Source organism: Diabrotica virgifera, chromosome 5 (genome assembly GCF_917563875.1).
Source record: "Diabrotica virgifera virgifera chromosome 5, PGI_DIABVI_V3a".
Classification (NCBI taxonomy): Eukaryota; Metazoa; Arthropoda; class Insecta; order Coleoptera; family Chrysomelidae; genus Diabrotica; species Diabrotica virgifera.
In genome coordinates this window covers 191,835,832-191,860,034 of record NC_065447.1, presented here as the reverse complement: position 1 = coordinate 191,860,034, position 24,203 = coordinate 191,835,832, and positions in this window count along the sequence as shown.

Here is a 24,203-nt window from a genome sequence, read left to right as displayed (position 1 = left end):
CCTCAACCAATTAGAACACCTTCAGAATGTACTAGATTTCCTTCAAGAAACGAATTTGTATTACCAAATTTAACGTTCTCTTTATTATATTATAATTATAAAGTAATGTAATATTTGTAGTATCAAAATTGGCCCAGTATCAATAACCTTGTAACTTAGACACAATAAACCAAGTAAAAAATATATAAATGGTCAAATAAATATAGATGGTTATGTTTCGATTTAATTTGAGTCCGTCGCCATTCTCCTACAAGTGTTTCAGCCTTTACGTTTCATCAGGACAGACTCTGTGAGAGAAGAGGACTGAATTGAACCAACGCGTACTATACAGCTGATATATTAGAAAAATAATGCTCATAAAGCTTATAGGTCGATGTTAAGAATATATATTTATACATCAACAATTTATAGGCTTATTAGTATGCCACACTGTCTACTGTTTCTATTTCCAGTTCCTTTATTTTCTTGTGGAGAAGTTTGTCATCATTTTTTTAGTAAGTATTCGTTCTATCTTTTAGCATGTTTCTGTGCGTCACTTCCTCTTGACCTCTACTATCTTTCTTCTTATTTGTTTGTGAATTCTTTATATTCATTGTTACCTTTATTCTTGCACTGTCTTTTAAAATGTATCATTTCTAATATTTCATCCACCATCCATGGAATTTTGCCTGTATTGTTGATTATTTGTGTTGTTTTGTGATTATTTTTCATTTTATTATTTTTACTTACAACATTAACTTCAATAGATCTAAATTAGAACCAATTGAAATAATTAAATTAACGTATGGTTTTGACTAATATCGTTAACATTGTTTTCACGCTTTCTGCTATGGTTTCAATTTTTCAATACACTATTCAAAACAAATAATGGTCATTTATTTCACGTGGTGGTTCTCGAGGATGATTCAAGTCTTTGTTTTTCCAACATTTATATAAGAGAAGAGAACATTTGTTAAAACGTATGCTGTGTTCTACAAAACAAATAGGTACTCTTTATTTTTACGATTTGTAACAGCATACTCGTCTATTCGTATCTTCTCGAGCATGTGCTCCTTTTTTAAATCGTTGTATAAAACATAGATTACCTACGGAAAAATAAATGTATTATGTACATATTTTTTTGTTTCCGAGTCGTACACTGATCGATCCTTTTATCTCAATGGCCAATGGCGCGACGACAATATATAATTATTTATATTCCTAAGATTTGTGGTGGGGGAAAGGGTCGATAAAACATAGGAATGGTAAAAAACTGATTAGTTATATGAATAAAAATATATATAATAGAAAACTAGGCCTAATAGTTCGTTTTTATCGTATTCTTAAGAGTGTTCTTACGAGAGCGCCCAGTATATAATTAATGAAATTATTTGTTAAAAAACCCTTTATAAAATTGCTTTGATGTCATTTTATTGTAAAATGTCAAGAAAAAAACTTATAGCGCCCAAAAGAAAATTTGTTTAAAAATTATTTTTTTTATAACTTTTTATATGACAAAAAGTAATAGGAGTAAAGTTGTATAAAATTTAGTATGCTACAAATAATGTCTCATAAACTTTTCTGCAGAGTTACTAGTTTTCGAGTTACAGCGTGAAAACCCCTTGCACCCATTTTTCCAAGGTAACGGTTGAGATATAAAGTAGCGACCCAACAAAATTGAAATTAAGGTTATACTAACACCCTATACATGAAAAAAATAAAATCACGTCCTGTGAAAAATGGAACCCTAAACGAAACTTTTCAATGGACTATGACGAAATATGTCTGAATAAAGCAATATACAGGGTGCCCCAAAAGTATCGGCACGGTCAAATATTTCGCGATATGAACATCCGATCGAAAAACTGAAAAATACGTTATTTTTTAAAAATCTATCAAATGATACCAAACACGCCCCCCCTCCACCCGCTGGAAGTGGGATGGGGAGTAACTTTAAAATCCCAAATAGGAATCCCCATTTTTTTTATGGCAGATTTGGATTCCTTACGTAAAAAGAAGTAACTTTTATTCGACACATTTTTTAAAATTGTGGATAGATGGATAATCAGAAAAAACGATTTATCCTGATACACTAAGTAAATTATAGAAACGGTCTAATATCTCGAGAAACATGCTTATATTCCAAAGATGGAATATAAGCCATGTAATGCCAAATAGATGGCGCTGTAATTGGAAATAGACGATTTATTAGAGCCATCTATCAACAAATCTACAAATGTCTCCAATAAATGTTACTTAGTTCTTTTTTGAGGGATTCAAATCTGCAGTAAAAAATGGGGGTTTCTCTTTAAGATTTTGAAGTTACCCCCACCCCACCTTCATGGGATGGAGTAGGCGGTTTTTGATAAATATTAAACACGTTTTTTTTTTCATTGTGTATTTCCTTCTCGAAAAAAGTGTACTTTTCGAGATATTAGACCGTTACTATAATTTACCTAGGGTATCAAGGATAAAAAGTTTTTTCCGATTATAGAGCCATCTATCCACAATTCGAAAAAATGTCTCGAATTAAAGTTACTTATTTTTGCGTAAACAATCCGAATCTGCAGTAAAAAATGTGTGTTCCTATTTAAGATTTTAAAGTTACCCCCACCACACCTCCAGGGTGTACAGGGGGGTGTCATTCGATAGATTTTTGAAAAATATTGAAAACGCATTTTTCAGTTTTTTGATGCCATATAATATATTTTGCGAGATATTCGAACGTCCTGCTACTTTTGGGACACCGTATATAAACACTATAGAAAATATCTACGTGAGACGCAGCAGAAGGGTTGAGTCTATATAAACTGTCAAGAAATTTACATTTTTCTTAACCCATTTAGCGCCAAAGGTGCGAAAACGCACCATTTTTTTGTAGAATTTTTTTTTGGCAATTCGTTAATTTTTTTAAATCTTTGTATTTTTTAAGCAACCAGAAGATATAAGTGTAACTAAATTTAATTTTGTTTAATTTCCAAACTCATGCTTTCATCACAAAAATATTTTCTAAATGTCCGACATTTTCAATCCTTCGACGCAACTTTATTTTTACTGTAGTAATTTTATCGGCATAACACTTTTGTGGTCAAATAAATTAAAACATTATTTTTTTAACCTATTTGTACACCAATTGTTATAAAAATACAAAAAAAATAATTTCTGAGTCATCAAATCTCGTGTTTGAAAATAATGGTTCGATAACGAACCATTGGCGGAAGTCGACATATAATCCTGTCTGATCAGGAATAAGTTCAAGGTGATGCACAGGCAGTAATTTGTTGGGATATTTCTTTATTATGTGTAAAAACACGTATCCACTATGCTTTCACTCCGAGCTCCTGCAACTGCTCCACATAGTGGACACGTTTGGCGCTCCCGGGCTGTGCAATTTTGCGCACTCTGCCTCGGCGCTCCAATCTGGGGCGGTTTATATGTAAGGGAGCGCATACCGTATCGATTGGAGCAGTTGCAGGGAGCGCGGAGCGCAAGAAGTTCGTGAACATAGTGGATGGTTGGCGCTCTCGGACGATGCAACAGTGTGCGCTCCGCCTCAACGGTCCAATAGGTGGCGGTTTATATGTAGAGGAGCGCATGCATGTAGATGGAAGCAGTTGCAGGGAGCGCGGAGCGCAAGAGGTTTGTAAACATAGTGAATGGTAGGCACTCCCGGACCGTGCAACAGTGCGCGCTCCGTCTCGGCGTTCCAATTGGTGTCGGTTTATATTTAGAGGAACGCATACCGTATCGATTGGAGCAGTTGCAGGGAGCGCGGAGTGCAAGAGGTTCGTGAACATAGTGGATGGTTGGCGCTCCCGGACCGTGCAACAGTGCGCCAAAGACCGTGCGGCAGTGCCTCGGTGGTCCAATATTACGAACATAGTGGATACGTACCTTTAGAAAGACGGGTATTCTGGTATTCAGTTTTGTTATAATCTAGGGTGGGGTAGGGGGGGGGCTCCATAAGGGTGGATGTGTAGTGTTGTAGACAGTAGACAATATGTCGATTCGTCGAATTTATGCAACTGGCACAGTGCAAGATACAGGATTGGAAAGTGTAAACTTCAAATATCTAAAATAATTTCTAAAAAGGATAGAGGGCCGTTCGACTTCATTTTTGACAAAGAAGCTGAAGAAGGTGTAGGCAATGTTCTAACCATATTATTTTTGTTTATGAAAACTTCCAGGTCCATTTACACTCTAAATGTTTTGAGACTTTTCACAACAAATAAACTTGTGTATTTCAATTTTTATATCTCATTTCCGCCAAAGGTTCGAAAACGAACCATTTTGTTGTTGTGACACCTGCCATTATCAAAGTGTAAAAAAATTTTTTTACGAATGTTTAAGTTTATTTTACTCTAGTTAATCAAATATATTACATATTATTGCAGTATTTCTTTGCTTGGCGGTTAATGGGTTAAAGAAGAACCTACTAACCATTGTTGGTAGTATTATTTTGAATCCACCTGTATTTACTTGTAAACAACGCTCTTAGCCAAACAAAGAAAATACACACTGATCTCATTTATCACGTGTCCAGTATTGCACACACATAAAACAAAATATTTTATATTGGTTATTCTTGACAGTTCTCCAATCTCAAACGTCTCGTTAAAGATGATCTTCCCACGCTCACACATCATTGAATTGAATAACTATCGAGTAAGTGGAGACTTCTGGTGAAATACCTTTTCACATGGTGATTTACAACTTATTGCTTGGAAGCGGTTAACTTAAGTTTGTTTTAAGTAGGCCTAGAAGCGCCATGTCAAAGACGACACTTTGGAATTAATGGTTTTTATCACCTCACAACAAATGATCTTCTCGTTTAAGGTGAACAAGTTATGAGCATAAACGAAAGTGATATCAAAAAGTTAACAAGAGTTACACGAATAATTCATTGCGAGCAGTGTTTGTTGTGGGTGATCAAATATTATAATCACTGCAAAAAAGTTTGTATTTTGGGTGCATGCATGCATTCTAATGATGTGAGTATAATGTAAAAATAGAGCAGGAACATGTTCCTTTACAAAACTTTAATAGGTATTTATGTACCAAGTTAATAAAATTGGATCTACAGACCGAGCGCGTCTCGTAAATTGCACGGCTTCGCGCAATCGTACTTGAGACACATCAGGTGTTTAAAATTTGATATTATGTGGTGTGAATTTTTAAAACTTTTACGTGTGGTTTTTGACCGTTGTGAGAAATTATTTATTTAGTTTTGTGTTTATAATTTAAACTCTTCTTTTATTTTTAAAGTGTTCTTTTTGTTGTAAGTAGAAAATGAAACGTTGTCGTTGTACTAAGTGTAACATAAACTTTTCGAAATCTACTAACTTGACGGCACATGTAAAAAGAAAACATCCAAGTAATATCATATTTTATACAGGGTGTTTGGTAAAGAATGGGCCATAACTTAACCGTAGATTGCTAAGCTTAAAATAGGTGGATTTAAGCTAACTTACCTTAGCATAAAAGTTGATAATAACCGAAATACAGGGTGTCAAAATTAAACTTTTATTTTATTTATTCTTGAATATTTCCCGAAAGGCATGGGATAAAAACACGAAATTTGGTAAGCGGGGGTTTTTTGGGATGAGAAATCTAAATTCGCCACCAAAACTGATGTATTACCCAGAGGGCGCCACATATACGTCTTTCAGCGCTCATTTAGTACGTTCAACTTTTATCCCCTACTCTATATACTTTTTGAATAAAAACTTTTGTTCTCTCAATATTTTTACTTAAAAAAGGTATACTACATTCATCTCACTAATAAACTCAACTACTGTTTTCGATATAAACGCATTTTAAATCTGAGATACAACATAATTTTTGCATAATATCATTGTAGCTAGACCCGAAAAATAAACATGAAACCATAATAATTGTGCCAGTTCTCATATTTATGTCATTGCATCGCAAATTCCATTTGAAGAAATTTGCGATACATTTTTGTAAATTTTTATGATTTTAAGTTATTTTTCAGGTAACTTTAGCGAGATTAATGTAGTATACCTTTTTTACAGATGGCGTAGCTACTTTTGCTATAACTACTCAACGCTTAGTTACTCTACCTACCTACATACAATTTGTATTATTTTATCAAAAAACAAGCATTTACTCTGCAAATTGTATATTTTGCTTATTTGTTTGTATTTTCATATGAAAATACCGCGGTATTTATCTTGTACTTTTTTTGAACTACATAGGTGCAATACTTAGGTAATATTATTATTAATAAAAAAAAATTATATTAAAATACAATGTTAAAAACTTTAATAATATTAACAATATTAAAAACTTTAATAGTATATTATATCAATCAGTAGAAACGATTATATTTAAATTGGGTAAATTATAACTCCGCACGACCTCGCAACTCGAAACACAAGTACGCAAATACGGTTGCGTGAAGCGTGGCTCGAAGCCGTGCAATTTACGAGACTCGCTCGGTCTGTAGATCCTTGTAGTCAATAAAGTGACTCTTTATCGAACGAATCTGTTATTATGAGCAGAGGGAGCGAAGCGAGCGATGCAAGTAACAGACGAGTTTGATAAAGAGTCTTTACTGACGTGGTGCATACAAAATTTTATCGCCAATCATTAAAAACATTAACACTTATTTAATTACATCCTTCTAATGAAAAAAGAGTGTGTGTACTTTGTACGCACATAAGAAGTTATAGGTACTTCTATTATTATTATTTCAACGAAATAAAATATATTTTAAACAGTTTAATTGTATTTTTATTTAAATATTAAACTAATTTTAATACATAAAATAATACCAAAAATTAAACATAACGTTAATAGTTACGTCACTTTTTATGAACTGTAAATCTAAATACATATATTTACTAACAAATTATCAGTATCTATTATATTGGAAGAAATCACGATCCTCAGTAATGGGGAAACGACAGGATAGAGAGAGAGAGAGAGAAATCTATTACCGTCCTATATATAATCGAATTAAAAAAACACCATTTCACACTTTATTTGCATTAATTTGAATTAATTTGCACTTAAAAGATTATTTTAGACGAACTAAAAATTTCGTATGACAATAATTACAGAATGTTTTTGCATGATGGCCGGTTTCGATGTTTAATTGATAGTTGTTATCAATATTGAATACTTAATTACTATATTGTAAAGTTTTGATTTATTTTGTATGAATATAATTGCAAAATACTACAGAATTTCACTTTTGGACATAAATTTAATTAATAATAACATAACTTTTGTACAATATTTTTAATAATTAAAGTAAATAAAGTTCACTTAAATAAATAATCGATTACTGCCATCGACCACTTACATTCAATCTCGGTTAATTTGATCAATAATCGCGGCAGGTAAAGTACTGCTTTCAGTACAATAAAGTGTTACTTTATTGCCACAAATGGGGGCAAATGAGTACAATAATAAATTACTTTAGTGGCAGTTGGCGATATAGTATATTGTACAAGAGAGAAAAAGACATTTCTCACGAGGACAGAAGATTATTGGCACGAGCCGAGGTACGAGGCGAGTGACGCAAGTCAAGCGAGGGAGAAATATGTCGTTTTCTCACGTGTTGTATACTGTACTTTTTCTATGGATGTGTTTTTGTCAAGAGTTCAAACTTCAAAATTAAATAATTTAGGTGCTTTTATGTAGATTATAATGCCAAAATTAAAATAAAATACATATTATACACATAATATGTAGGTATTTAATATTCTTAATATTTATATACTTTTATTTATTTAAAATTATAGTTACCAGTTATATTTAAACAGTTTTGAAAGTAATTCCTGGTAAGTTTTGATTTGACACATTTTATTTGACAAAAATATTTGTGTTTGTATTGTGCATGTTACCGTGGAAACCGCCATTCTACGTATGGAACCCGTGAGAAAAAATATTTCTCACTGCAATGGCCGACTTTTCTCACAGCCTGAGAAATTGTTCGTTTTGAATCTATGTAAGTAGAAGAGCACATTGTATAGCATCCATAGAAAAAAAGATTTTGCTCTTTAAAACCCTTAAAACCTTAAAGAACAATTTTTTTTAATATTCCGTGTGACCTCCTTGAGCTTCGATGAGAGCTTTGAATCTTCTTGGAATGCTTTGATTGTTTTTCAGGCAGTCTTCTTTTATTTATCGTCTCTGTGCCAGGTGGTAATGAGTCTCTCAATTAGCTGCTGCTTATCAATTCACTCTTTATGAGCTCCCATAAATTTTCAGTTGGGTTATTTCTAACTATACCCCTAACTTTGCACTCAGAATGCTGCCCGCATAAACACTTTTTTCTTCAAACGTCAAATAATGATGACATTACTTATCTAACTTGATCCTGTCAAAGTTTGATGTCTCCGCCGCCAGCAGTTTTTTTCCCACTTCTTTACGGCGGAGGGAAAAATGTTGTCATGGCAACAATATGAAACATGTCACAAAGCAACAATACAAATGTCATTAACAACAATTAAGCATCATTTTTATTTATAGTAATATTAAAAGTACAATTAGTTAATGAGGCATTTTCAAAATTGAAACCGTGCAAAAATGTTCCCGACTCTTGATACGCATTGGTAATTGTTGATGATACTGATGGTCGAGCACAACTTTCAGCAATCATTCCCGATGAATTGTACTATTTATGGTTGAAAATTGCTACGTTTGAAGAAAAAATAGTATACTTTATTCGGCAAAGAAGCGACTTTTCTTGACTTGCCCTCTATTACGCGCCTCACTTCGTTCGGCGCGTAATATCGGGCGCGTCAAGAAAAGTCATGCTTCTCCGCCTCATAAAGTAATATACTATTATTTTTTTGGTAAACATTATTTTCGCCTTATTTAAATCTTTTTTCCTTTATCATTATTATTTTCATTTTCTTATTGTTTATGAACAGTCTACAAGTTAATAAAATTAAATAAGCAATAATGATCATGATCATTCTTAATACCCAACTTTTGATAAATTAGATTATGCATAAAGATCTTCTCCCGTCCATAGCTTAAAAATGTAAATTTGTCTTAATAACATAATTAATCAAAGGATATTCTCTTTATATTTCTCTTACAAAACAGCAATTAAAATAAGAGTAATATTATGAAATTTTTCTGGGAACACTTTTGACTCAGTGTGTGGTCGGCTTTTTGATGATCAATCATCAACATATCATGTAATTCGGTTAATAATTTATAAGGCAACGGTACTAAGTCATTCACGAAAAGGACTGTAATTATTATTGCTATAAAGAAGTCATATTTTGTCAAGGTTTAGAGCACACAATGCAAAACTCGTAATCTATTAGCGATAATATGTACTGGGTGACTTGAAAATATAAAACAAATTAATCCTAGAAGTATTTTTGTATGTCAATTTTTAATAAATATAAAAAAATAGGAATTCAAATTCTGTATTACATATAGTAAAATAAGTTTCAAAACGATTTCCTTGCTTTCTGCTTTATGAATATCTTCTTAACGGGATGGGTACGTATTTTCGGCTGCAATGCTATTTAAATGAGGGTTCATTTTTTTCGAATCCTGAGAAAACTAATAAGTATTTTTGAAAAATTTAAACGCAGAATAAAAGTTACGTTCTTACCGAGGGCAGAAAGTGCCTGAAAACTTCTATAATATTTATTTTAATAAGTTACAGGGGTGAAAACTAAGAGAAAATGTAGTGTGATTTTTAATTCCAAATATCTCATTCAAAAGAAACTATTTGTTTATTGTAAGGGACTTTCAGCCCTCGATAATAATTTAGTATTTCATTATGTGTTTAAATTTTTTAAAAATATTTATTATTTTTTCAGGATTCGAAAAAAATGGACACCATGTCCGTGGTGATATTTTCCAAATCGAACATTCGCTATCTTTGTCATACAACTCACGAACGCACTGAGTCAAATAGAATATGATGACAAGACAGTGACAGTTTTAAATATTTGACATGGCCTCGGGAATATTTTGAATTATTGATCAAATAATATTGATAGTGTATTTGATAAATAATTGATTGAAGACGTGAACTTAATAAAAAGTTATTTTTTGATTTTTATTTATGGACGATCTAAGCAGAGAATTAGTCCAGAAAGCCACTGCGCATCCGATAGGAAAAATATTCTGATTCGGATTTTTTTGCACAATCTTACTCAAAAAGGACTCCTTTTAACAAATTTGCATGTTGCCAGGACCAAAAGGTGGTCAAAAATTTTTAAACGTTTTTTTTTGTTTTTTTTTCCTAAAATTATTTTTTTGCATGGTTTTTTAGGTTTTTTGGATCATTCCAAACAGAAAAGGTCTCTAGTGATTTTTCTCTAAATATGATAGTTTTTGACATATAAGCGATTAAAAATTGAAAAATTGCAAAATCGGCCATTTTTAACCCTCAAAAACTATGTGAAAAACTGAAAATTTGAATGTTACCAAGGTAGGTAGATATTTTTTATACATCGATTGATGAAATATCGAAGAGTTTATTGCAATAAAGTATCCAAAACTCCTTTGTTTTTTAATTGCTAATCAAGCGTGCGCGACACTATTTTCCACCGACAGTATGGTTTAAATGAAAGGAATAAATTCATTATTTCGTAAACCAGTGACTTTAAGGAAAATCCCGAAATAGGTCGATTATTATTTTTAAGTTATGATATTGTGGCATATATGGTATACTAGTGACGTCATCCATCTGGACGTGATGACGTAATCGATGATTGTTTTAAATGAGAATAGGGGTCGTGTACTAGCTCATTTGAAAGGTTCTTCAATTCTCTATTCAGTATTATAAACATTTACATATTTATTTATACAGGGTGTCAAAAAAATTTTTATTAAATTAAATTATTTGACAAAAAAAGAAGTAGAAGTACACCCTGTATAAATAATTATGTAAATGTTTACATTACTGAATAGAGAATTGAAGAACCTTTGAATTGAGCTACCAGACAACCCCTATTCTCATTTAAAGAAATCATCGATTACGTCATCACGCCCAGACGGATGACGTCACTAGTATACTATATATGCCACAATATCATAACTTAAAAATAAAAATCGACCTGTTTCGGAATTTTTCCTTAAATTCGCCGGTTTACGAAATAACGAATTTATTCCTTTCATTTGCACCATACTGTCGCGGTCGGTGGAAAATAGTGTCGCGCAGGCTTGATTAGCAATTAAAAAACAAAGGAGTTTTGAATATTGTATTGCAAAAAACTCTTCGGGATTTCATCAATCGATGTTTAAAGAATATCTACCTACCTTGGCAACATTCAAATTTTCAGTTTTTCACATAGTTTTTAAGGGTTAAAAATGGCCGATTACGCAATTTTTCAATTTTTAATCGCTTATATGTCAAAAACTATCATTTTTAGAGAAAAGTCACTAAAGACCTTTTCTGTTTGGAATGATCCAAAAAACCTAAAAAAACTTTTTTCCATGCAAAAAAAATAATTTTAGGAAAAAATAAAAAAAAAACGTTTAAAAAATTTTTTACCACCTTTTGGTCCTGGCAACATGCAAATTTGTTAAAAGGAGTCCTTTTTGAGTGAGATTGTGCAAAAAATCCTAATCAGAATATTTTTCCTAGCGGATGCGCAGTGGCTTTCTGGACTAAATACACCAGGATATATTCAGTGATCAAAGTATTTTGTTCTTAAAGATGTTCAAAATTGTAAGCGTTCCATAGTAACAATATATTTTTAAAAAATCACTTTAACACTTTTTCTCTTTTCTCGATTAAATATTAGTTTTTATTGCATAGTATACTTATAAATTATTACAATCACTGAATACATAGTTAGTGAAAAAATTATCACATTTATTAACTGAATTAATAATTTGCAATTATACAAATAACAGTTACCCAAAAACATCCAAAAGCCATCTATTTAAAGTTAATGATGACATTGTCAAGCAGTACTAGTAGTAATGTTTACATATCCATACCAGTGTGAATTTTACTACACGTAATTTGCCGTGTAAAGACAGAAAAAGTAGGGATAGCCGTAAAATATTTGCGAATTATGTACCGATGGGCTTAAGGAAATCATTACCAAACAACTTGAATTTCGTCTACTTGGAACCAGCTTCCCTACTAGGAAGTTGAACCAGCCTTCTACTTCTCATGTACTACTACATATTATTATTTACATTGTAGCTAAACTATTGCAGTTTTGTAGGATTTTTTTTTTGTTTCATTAGAATCTTTCTATCAGAAAACACACCACTCGCCTCCTTCCATTTCATTTATCCCATGATAACTATACTGCATGCATCTCTATATAATATTTCCTCATCACCCTATGCTGACCTTAGTTACCTAAATCTATGAGCTTTAGCAATAATTTGTCCATCCTAGTTATTATGTTATTTTGTAGTAGGCACTAGGTACTCCATTTTTGATAAAAATTTCATATAGATACACTGCTTTTAAAGTTTAAAAATTTTTATCCTGTTTTAATTTTTGGTTCTGAATCCCTGTCAGTATTTCCTACTAAAACTGCATCATCAGCATACACTTAGGACCAGACAGGGTCCAATATTTTTAAGAATAAATAAAATCTAGTAGGTTTTGAGTATTTTATCAATTCTACTCTCTCATGAATTTTATCAGCCTCTCTCCCATAACTGTTCTAACACTAGTTGTTATTACCTCATTCATGTCTCTCATAGTGTCACATGACATACTGCTTCTCCATTCGTCTGAAGTGGCGTTTAGACGCCGCGATAAATGCTAGCAATTTATTGTGACGATAAATTGCTACGATTTATTGATTTTTTAAAGCTGTTTAGACGCTGCGATATATTGTCGCGATTGATTATAAACTAAAACAACTCGATCGTTACAATAAATTGATACAATCCGGTACCAACTCCAATCCAATTCCAATTCCGATAAATCGCTGCGATGTACCGTTTACAAATAACGGTAAATTGAAACAACTCGATTGATGTCGATAAATTGCTCGGAGTCTAAATTATCGCGGTGTCTAAACGCTGCCTGACATTAAATTGTCTCACTTTCATAAAGGGGGTAGCGCAAAATTTCGACTCCACTTAAATGCATTAATTTTTTTCGAATCCTGAGAAAACTAAAAAATATTTTTGAAAAATTTGAACGCAGAATTAAAGACTACATTATTACCGAGGGCCGAAAGTCCCTTAGAATAAACAAAAAGTTTCTTTTGAATGAGATATTTGAAATTAAAAATCATACTTTATTTTTTTTTACCCCTGCAACTTATTAAAATAAACACTATAAAAGTTTTCAGGTACCCTCGGTAATAATGTAATCTTTCATTTTGCGTTTAAATTTTTTCAAAAATACTTATTAATTTTCTCAGGATTCAAAAAAATTAATGCATTTAAAACACTGGATCCCAAATTTTGCGCCTACCGCCTTAAAGAAACCTGCTATACAATTAAATTTGTACCCATCTTCTTAAAGCCTTTTTTATTTTAATGCAGCTAGAGAAGTCACCAATTGATACCTTCAATGCGAACGGTAAGTAGATAGTTGGTGGAGAGCTAGTCGTGGGTTCGAAACTAGCTTTGGTATTTAGTTCAACCGAAAAAAATACTACAGATGGGAAGATAAAGGTAGAAAAATGAACGCCTTTTAATTTTTTGCAAATAGAAGAAGAAAGTTAAGAAACCTTTGATTCCAAAACCTTAGAACAAAAATTTAATAATACCTTATTTGATAAGTAACTTTCTGGTTAGTGTTAATCAAAAATCAAGTAAAACAAAAACTCTAATGTTTACTTAAACTTAAACTTAACTTGAGTGAAGGGAAAAAATACTGCAAACAATAAACAAACTGGCACTGTGTTTATCAATTTAAGACTTCGGCACTATGATTATTAACTTTAATTTCGGCACTATGCAACTATTTTAGTACTTAATAGCAATTCAACTGGTGGACAAAGATATAATCTTATATTTATCTAAGATCAAGCAATTCTCAAGCTTTTCTAAGTAACATACCTACTCGCATAGGTATAATAACATAATTATCTTCTAAATTCTTGAATTTTCTCCGTCTCCTTGATACTTGATTGGTATACCACACTCATGCATTCATTGGTCTAGTACTGATTTGACACTGTCGTACCCGGCCTTGAACACGACGAATAAGTGATTTAATATTAGTTCTTAATATCTTCCTACAAAAGATCATTCCGGCAAAAAAAATTGCTCGAAACAGCGGAGATGAAAACCCTTCGAAAAATCTATGGTAAGACTCTATGGGATAGAGCTAGAAGTACAGATATACGACGGAGATGCAAGGTGGATAACATTAATAACTGGGTAAGAAACAGAAGAATAGAATGGAATGACTCCATAAGCCAAATGACAACAAATATAGTAGTAAGGTCAGCGAGCGACGGTTCCCCAGTAGGAAGGCGATCAGTGGGAAGACCACGAAAACGATGGAAGGACAACTTACTAGAGGCACATTCAAAAAAACAGACAGAGTCATGTTTATACAAAAAGAAAAGAAGAATATCTTCCCAGGATCTACCTTATTAAACGAATCTGGTCAATTGTTGATATTCGTGGAGTGAATTCGGCCTGGTATTGTCCCCCACTGTGTAAACTTATAGCTTTTCCATTTGCTAGTATTTTTTAAAGAATATTTTGTAGAGCGTGTGGCCTTTGGGAAGTAACTAGAATATATCACGCCTTAAGACCATTCACGGATCATGGTCTCATTTTTCCAAATAAGAAATAAAAGTATATTCAGTATCTATAGCAGGGCGTCGCGCGTCGCCACCATTCTTGTAGAGCTCACTGCCAGTTTGATCAGTTCCTAGTGATTTATAATTTTAAAGCTTTTTAGTAGTTTGCGAAACCTTGTCAATGGTAGGCCTATGATTTGGGTTGAATATATTCCAATCCTTTCGATCTGCTAGAGTGTTATTTTGTTCTTCGATATGATGGCGATTAAATTTTGCATCGAAAAGGAATACCAGTGTTTAAAGTAAATATCCTCGTTAAGTATAACTCAAAAGTTCTTGAAAATTTGAAGGAAATAAACAAATTGGATTATACATGTTAAACAATATAACAGATTTCTGGGAACTAATTCATTTCAGCTTTTTGCAGAATTAATTTACTCATTATTCAGTGTTTAATTACCGAACATTTTTTTATCCGTCGACAGTAATCGCAGAATATAGGAATCTGATAACGTTGGTAACATTTTGATTCAAAGAGAGAGATAACTCTTACTAATTGATGCTGTGTTAGTACTGACAAAGAAGTGAATGCAAAGAAGACCGTCCGTATACAGGGAGTACCAAACACGTTATAGAGTTAAAGTAAGGGATTTATACCCGTAAATGTACTGCAAAGTTTGTAGTCCACATGATACACAGTATTTAGATATATCATAGACAGCTTTCTTAAAAAAGTTATACCAATAAACAATTATATTATAAAAGACTAAGTTTTTCAACCTAATAAAAATATTTGTAAATTAAATATTTTTAAAAGATTTTTAATTGAAAAACTTTATTGGCCCATTTCCTGGTGACAACCTCCAAGGCTTCTACAATATGCAAGCCAAATGGATGCTGCAGTGAAGACTAAAGGGAAGGAATTCTACACTATCCAATTCACAACCCCCGTCTGCAGCGTGGTAAAGTTCCAACGGAAAATGGACCTAGTTACTCTATAGGAGTAATACTAATATAAAAATAAAAATGTATACCATTTTTATTCATTCAGTTGCGGTGCGAAACCAAAACTGTCTTAATTTTTACTCAGATCAGAGAGTGCAGCCAGCACTCTTATCGACGATTTCACCTCTTGTTAGAGGTTCGTCAGAGACTGCATAGGCTGCATTTCTCTGGCCCAGGTAAAAACCTTCGACATAGCCATCTCCCACCGCAACTAACGAGATGGTAGTAGGTGCCTAGCGGCATCTGCTAAATAAAAGACTAGGTTTTTCAACCTAATAAAAATATTTGTAAATTAAATATTTTTAAAAGATTTTTAATTGAAAAACTTTATTGGCCCATTTCCTGGTGACAACCTCCAAGGCTTCTACAATATGCAAGCCAAATGGATGCTGCAGTGAAGACTAAAGGGAAGGAATTCTACACTATGCAATTCACAACCCCCGTCTGCAGCGTGGTAAAGTTCCAACGGAAAATGGACCTAGTTACTCTATAGGAGTAATACTAATATAAAAATAAAAATGTATACCATTTTTATTCATTCAGTTGCAGTGCGAAACCAAAACTGTCTTAATTTTTACTCAGATCAGAGAGTGTAGCCAGCACTCTTATCGAGGATTTCACCTCTTGTTAGAGGTTCATCAGAGACTGGAGGTTGTCACCAGGAAATGGGCCAATAAAGTTTTTCAATTAAAAATCTTTTAAAAATATTTAATTTACAAATATTTTTATTAGGTTGAAAAACTTAGTCTTTTATTTAGCAGATGCCGCTAGGCACCTACTACCATCTCGTCAGTTGCGGTGGGAGATGGATATGTCGAAGATTTTTACCTGGGCCAGAGAAATGCAGCCTATGCAGTCTCTGACGAACCTCTAACAAGAGGTGAAATCGTCGATAAGAGTGCTGGCTGCACTCTCTGATCTGAGTAAAAATTAAGACAGTTTTGGTTTCGCACCGCAACTGAATGAATAAAAATGGTATACATTTTTATTTTTATATTACTATTACTCCTATAGAGTAACTAGGTCCATTTTCCGTTGGAACTTTACCACGCTGCAGACGGGGGTTGTGAATTGCATAGTGTAGAATTCCTTCCCTTTAGTCTTCACTGCAGCATCAATTTGGCTTGCATATTGTAGAAGCCTTGGAGGTTGTCACCAGGAAATGGGCCAATAAAGTTTTTCAATTAAAAATCTTTTAAAAATATTTAATTTACAAATATTTTTATTAGGTTGAAAAACTTATATTTAGCAGATGCCGCTAGGCACCTACTACCATCTCGTTAGTTGCAGTGGGAGATGGATATGTCGAAGATTTTTACCTGGGCCAGAGAAATGCAGCCTATGCAGTCTCTGATGAACCTCTAACACGAGGTGAAATCGTCGATAAGAGTGCTGGCTGCACTCTCTGATCTGAGTAAAAATTAAGACAGTTTTGGTTTCGCACCGCAACTGAATGAATAAAAATGGTATACATTTTTATTTTTATATTAGTATTACTCCTATAGAGTAACTAGGTCCATTTTCCGTTGGAACTTTACCACGCTGCAGACGGGGGTTGTGAATTGCATAGTGTAGAATTCCTTCCCTTTAGTCTTCACTGCAGCATCCATTTGGCTTGCATATTGTAGAAGCCTTGGAGGTTGTCACCAGGAAATGGGCCAATAAAGTGTTTCAATTAAAAATCTTTTAAAAATATTTAATTTACAAATATTTTTATTAGGTTGAAAAACTTAGTCTTTTATTTAGCAGATGCCGCTAGGCACCTACTACCATCTCGTCAGTTGCGGTGGGAGATGGATATGTCGAAAATTTTTACCTGGGCCAGAGAAATGCAGCCTATGCAGTCTCTAATGAACCTCTAACAAGAGGTGAAATCGTCGATAAGAGTGCTGGCTGCACTCTCTGATCTGAGTAAAAATTAAGACAGTTTTGGTTTCGCACCGCAACTGAATGAATAGAAATGGTATACATTTTTATTTTTATATTAGTATTACTCCTACAGAGTAACTAGGTCCATTTTCCGTTGGAACTTTACCACGCTGCAGACGGGGGTTGTGAATTGCATAGTGTAGAATTCCTTTCCTTTAGTCTTCACTGCAGCATCCATTTGGCTTGCATATTGTAGAAGCCTTGGAGGTTGTCACCAGGAAATGGGCCAATAAAGTTTTTCAATTAAAAATCTTTTAAAAATATTTAATTTACAAATATTTTTATTAGGTTGAAAAACTTAGTCTTTTATTTAGCAGATGCCGCTAGGCACCTACTACCATCTCGTCAGTTGCGGTGGGAGATGGATATGTCGAAGATTTTTACCTGGGCCAAAGAAATGCAGCCTACGCAGTCTCTGATGAACCTCTAACAAGAGGTGAAATCGTCGATAAGAGTGCTGGCTGCACTCTCTGATCTGAGTAAAAATTAAGACAGTTTTGGTTTCGCACCGCAACTGAATGAATAAAAATGTTATACATTTTTATTTTTATATTAGTATTACTCCTATAGAGTAACTAGGTCCATTTTCCGTTGGAACTTTACCACGCTGCAGACGGGGGTTGTGAATTGCATAGTGTAGAATTCCTTCCCTTTGGTCTTCACTGCAGCATCCATTTGGCTTGCATATTGTAGAAGCCTTGGAGGTTGTCACCAGGAAATGGGCCAATAAAGTTTTTCAATTAAAAATTTTTTAAAAATATTTAATTTACAAATATTTTTATTAGGTTGAAAAACTTAGTCTTTTATTTAGCAGATGCCGCTAGGCACCTACTACCATCTCGTCAGTTGCGGTGGGAGATGGATATGTCGAAGATTTTTACCTGGGCCAGAGAAATGCAGCCTATGCAGTCTCTGATGAACCTCTAACAAGAGGTGAAATCGTCGATAAGAGTGCTGGCTGCACTCTCTAATCTGAGTAAAAATTAAGACAGTTTTGTTTTCGCACCGCAACTGAATGAAAAAAAATGGTATACATTTTTATTTTTATATATTTATATTATATTTTAAAAGTAACATAGAGTAACTTCTTAGAAAAAAAACTAAATTGGTCTGCATACTTAACTACATAACTTAGAAGGTACCTGTGCTTGCCCTACAATGGCAATATTTCAGCAGGGAACATAAGAACGGAACTGCTGGAGTATGGAAGTATAAAGATGGTATTCTTTATACGCCTATTGTTCAATAAATCTATCATAAATATATGTTTTCCATTGGCAAAAAGGATGCCAAAAGGTCACTAGATAACTTTAGAGGGATCAGTGTAATGCCTTCAATAGCAAAAATCTTTTCCACAGTTATAAAAGAAAAAATAAAACTACGACATATTATATGAACCATTATGGCGAAGAATAGGCCTGATTCCGAAAAGCCAGATCATGTCTAGATAAGATATTCATCATAAAAGAAGTGATAGAAAAGAACAAAGCGAAAAATTTTGAAACAGATGCAATCTTTATCGACGTACGATAAAAAAGCATATTTCTCATTTCTTACCGTATTACTTATCGTATTCTTTTTCCGTACGGAGAAAGCATACGATAGCGTGCCCAGGAAAAACTATTGAAAAGCAATGGGAAGAAGCATGTTAGAGAAAAACGGGTGAGTAAACACAATACTGTATTAAGAAACAGGGGTACAAATAAAGGTTGGCAATGAAATAACAAAAACAAACACCGTAACAAATGACTTCAAACAGCGATGTGGTCCATCACATATACGTTTTAACATATACATATATGGATCAGGCTTTGAAAAGATGGTATAGAAAAATGCGAAACAATGGCCATGGCCATACTAGTACGTTGCATTTACTATTTTTCTCAGATGACCAAGTCATTTTTGCGCAAGAGAGGGAGGGAAATGGAATTATGATAAGTAAATTAAAGGAAGAATATTAACTATGGAAATATTAAATCTGAGGTTGCAGACTTGAACTTAAGTGTAGAAGAAGACACTAATAAGAATTATAAGACTTTTAAGTTGTAAGGCTCCATAATAGGTGGAGATGGTACTTGTAGAAAAGATACAGAAATGAAAATATTACAGGGAAAACAAGCAACAAAAGCATTCCATGGAGTCATAAGAAAAACACTTTAACCGAAGAAAACAGAAAGGATCTTTCAGAACATAGTGATGAATATTACCCTATATGGTTTGGATTTATGGTCAACGACAACACCTATACGAAATAAAATAAGAACAGTACAAATAAGTACATAGGAAACGCTATGATAGATAGATACCTCAGAGAAAACTGAGTAGGGGAATACAGTGCTGTGGAGGACGAAAACAGCGAAGAAAAAGAAGGCTATATCCGATTAGCACAATTCATAGGCTTTGTGTGCTTTAATATTTTTATTTAAAGCATCTTTTACTTTTCTTATATTTATGTATCGCTTCAAGACGTTGGTCTTGGTTGTGTTCGTTTAAGACATACCTATTCATATTAATTAGTGAGTAGCAGTGATTGACTGTTTTTAAATGTTTTTTTTTATATTTGTATTTGTTTATATTTTTTCTATTGTTCTGATTCAAAATTTAATAAATACAACTTTAATAAATTAAAATAAGTAAACAGATATGATAAGAGGTGTATAATTATTATTGTATGTAATGGGGATATTATTATATCGTACAAAATATTTATGATTGATAATAATTTAATTAATATTAATGCATCCACACATATTTCTATCATCAGAAGAACGTCCTAAAGATATTAGATTTTATTAGATATACAGTATGCTGCAAATAAAAGGAATATATTCGATATTTCGTTAGCCGGTGATTTTAAGGAAAAATTCCAAAAGAGGTCAATTTTTATTTTTAAATTATGATTTTCTGACATAAATATTATACTAGTGACGTCATCTATTTGGGCCTGATGACGTAATCGATGATTTTTTAAACGCGAATATTTGATTACCAAAATGCCACAAGGAAATAGCTTCTGAACAACAATGATAATAGCGGTCGTGTGTTAGCTCATTTGAAAGGTTATTTATTATATAGTAGAAAGGGTACCCAAAAAAAAACTAATAAAATTAATTGACACAAAAAGAAAAATGTATGTAATTTATTTCATTCAAATAACATTTTACTGCAGTCAGAAAACAGAAAAAAATGTTTATTTGGCAAAGCAATTTTCACTTAAATTCAATGTTCAAACTGCCGAGAGGCAGATGGTAACAGCTTGAACATTTAATTTGAGCGAAAATCATTGTTTATTTGTCCATTTTTTCTGTTTTCTGACAGCAGTAAAATATATTTTAAACTAAATAAATTACATTATATTCTTTTTTGCCAAAGAACATAATTCCAGAAAATTTCTTTTGGACACTCTGCATAAATAATTATGTTAATATTTTTGTTACTGAATAGAGAATTGAATAAATTTTCAAATGAGCTAGCACACGATCCTTATTCTCATTTAAAAAAATCGTCGAATAAGTCATCACGTACAGATGGATAACGTCACTAGTATGAAAATAAAATATTTTTCTACGGCCGTGCTAAAAGAGCCACTTTCACGCACGCATTTCGTTTCCGAAAGTTGCACTTTCCTGCACGGCGTGCATGAAAGGAAATATAAAACTATATATAACATAATTTTAAAATTATAAATTTAAAAATTAAAATCAACCTGTTTGGGATTTTTCTTTAATAGTTCAGAGAAATAAAAAAACATATCCTATTGGTGACACAACCACCTCCAGGCCGAAACTAAATTTTTTGAGTAGTATGTACATCTATATTAATAACCTATAATATGTTTCCTGCAGCCGATTTTGATGATATACATAGTTATAAACAAATGAACATCAAAAACCGGTAAATTTTCGCTTTTTTCGTCTATAACCAAAAATTTAAATATTTTAAACAAATTTGAGAGTGAGAAACTCATAAATCGTATAAAAAACTTCAATATAGTGTTCGCTGAATATGTCTACCCATATTGGTTGCTTAGAAAATTGCAAAATAAATCATAATTTTGATTTTTTATAAATATTCATAATTTATATAAAAATTAACTTAGAACGTTCTTATTCCACGAAATGCTGAGACTTCTAGTGCTTAAATCATACCCTAAATTTCAAAGCAATTGGTCAAATATTTTAAAAGGTATTTAATTTGTTTATCCAAAATTAATTTTTTTTGCAACGCTATAAGTCAGAAAATGATGAAGTTACACTAATACTTTGGATAGTTTATGAAAGAAGAAGATTTATACTATTAGTTTAATAAAAAAAATGACAAAAAATAATTCGTAGTACTGCAAAATTATTTTGCAAAAACATGTGAATTAAAAAAAGGGGGGCTAACTTCGTCCCTAATTGTCCTAGGACAATTGTTTTTCTTTCTAAATGTGTATAAAAATTCAGCCTTTCCAAATATGAAAAAATAATTTTTCTACTGGTAACGGTTAAAAAGTTATTCTTATTGTTTATAAGTAAGCAAAAAATCGACGTGTTTTTACAAAATAATTTTACACTGTTTAAAATTACTTTTTGTCATTTTTTTTTTAATTAAGTCAATAGTATAAAATGTTCTTCTTCCATAAACTGTCAGAAGTCTTCTTAACTGCAACCTCATAATTTTCTGACTTATAGTGTTGAAAAAAAAATGAATTTGGGATAAACAAATTAAATAACTTTTAAACTATTTGACCAATTGCTTTGAAATTTAAAATATAATTTCAGCGCTAGAAGTCTCAGCAATTCGTGTTATAAGAAGGTTCTAAGTTAATTTTTTACATGAGTTGTGAATATTTATAAAAACTCAAAATTTATGATTTATTTTTCTAATTTGTCCTAAATTTGTTTAAAATGCTTAACTTTTTGGTTATAGATGAAAAAAGCGAAAATTTACCGTTTTTTTATTTTCATTTGTTTATAACTATGTATATCATCAAAATCGGCTGCAGGAAACATAAAGGTTATTAATATAGATGTACATACTACTCAAAAAATTTGATTTCGGCCTGGAGGGGGATGTGTCACCAGAAAAATCGTATTTTTCTGGACTATAAAGTCGCCGGCTTACGAAATAACGAATTTATTCCTTTCATTTGCACCATACTGTATAATTTGATACATTACGAGATCAAACTTTTCTAACCTAACTAAAAGGTTTCTAACTATTTATGGAGAATAAAGGTTATTTTGGCCACTCGGTAGATATAGTTCTTCTTGAATGGTACTGAAATTGACAGGACTTTTGCTTGTTAAGAAAAACAACGCCAAGACAAATTATAAGGCAAGTGCATGTAAAAAATGTAATTAAATGACCACGAAAGCACTGCTTGATAATCGACGACGAGGATCGAAGATGTTTTCAAGATTATTTTTGCGATTCCCGTTGTTATCAGCTACTACTTCTTTGATCTTTTTTTCTCACTGAGGGCATTGTTCTCCAGCAACTTTGCAACATTCAATTTACAGATTAATTTATTACAGTGAAATATTAATGTACCCTTACACATTATGTCCTCTTCCTTCTGACATAACAATTATTATGAAGTTGTTATCTCCAGGTTATATTTCATTACATTTATATTTTCAGTTATAAATGTTTTTCAATATTTTTGTGTTCATGTTGGACATCAATGGTAATTATACTAATATCTTTTAATATTTTACGTCAGTAATATCCAGTGTGGAAGGCACTTATGGAATAAAATTATTTCTGTCTTTGTTTAAAAAAATTATAAAAAACGCTGAGAACTGTCGATTTTTAAATAAAAATGTACACTTTTTAAACATAAATATAAATGTACAGGATGATTAATGTAAGTCTGGCAGAGTCCATAAGCTTTAGTATTAATGGCATACGCTGTATATTTTTATATTTTTAAAAGCTGACTAATATCCTAATTTCAACGAACTATATCATGTAGCGTATATTATAAATAATACAGGGTGAAATTTTGAAATTATAAAGTACGGAAACCACTTATGGAATAAAATTGATTATGTCCCTATCACAACTTCATTTCAAAAAGTGTATTATGTAGGGTCTATTATGAATAATACAAGGTGGAATTTTGAAATTATTTATAAATTTCGTCAAAACATTAAATAAAAAACCCAATAGATTTACACTTAGTTTAGAAAATGTATGTCTTCATTGAGCTAATTTAAAAAATAAAGCCATTTTTTAAAGTATGCTAAATTAATAATTTCAAAATTATATGTCGGTAAATAATATTTTAATGAAAATTATACATAATTTTAAAATTTCACCTTGTATTATTCATAATAGGCCCCACATAAAACACTTTTTTGACGTGAGGTTGTTTAACAGGTTCCAAAAATATAAAAATATACAGGGTGTTTCATTAAAATTAAAGATCATGGACTATGCTAGACTTGTGTGAATCACCCTGTATATTTAAATTTATGTTTACACAGTGCATATTTGAATTTAAAAGTTGACATATCCTAGCATGTTTTATAATTTTCTAAAATAAGGACACAAACAATCTTATTCCATAAGTGGTTTCCACACACTATAATTTCCAAATGTCACCCTGTATTATGC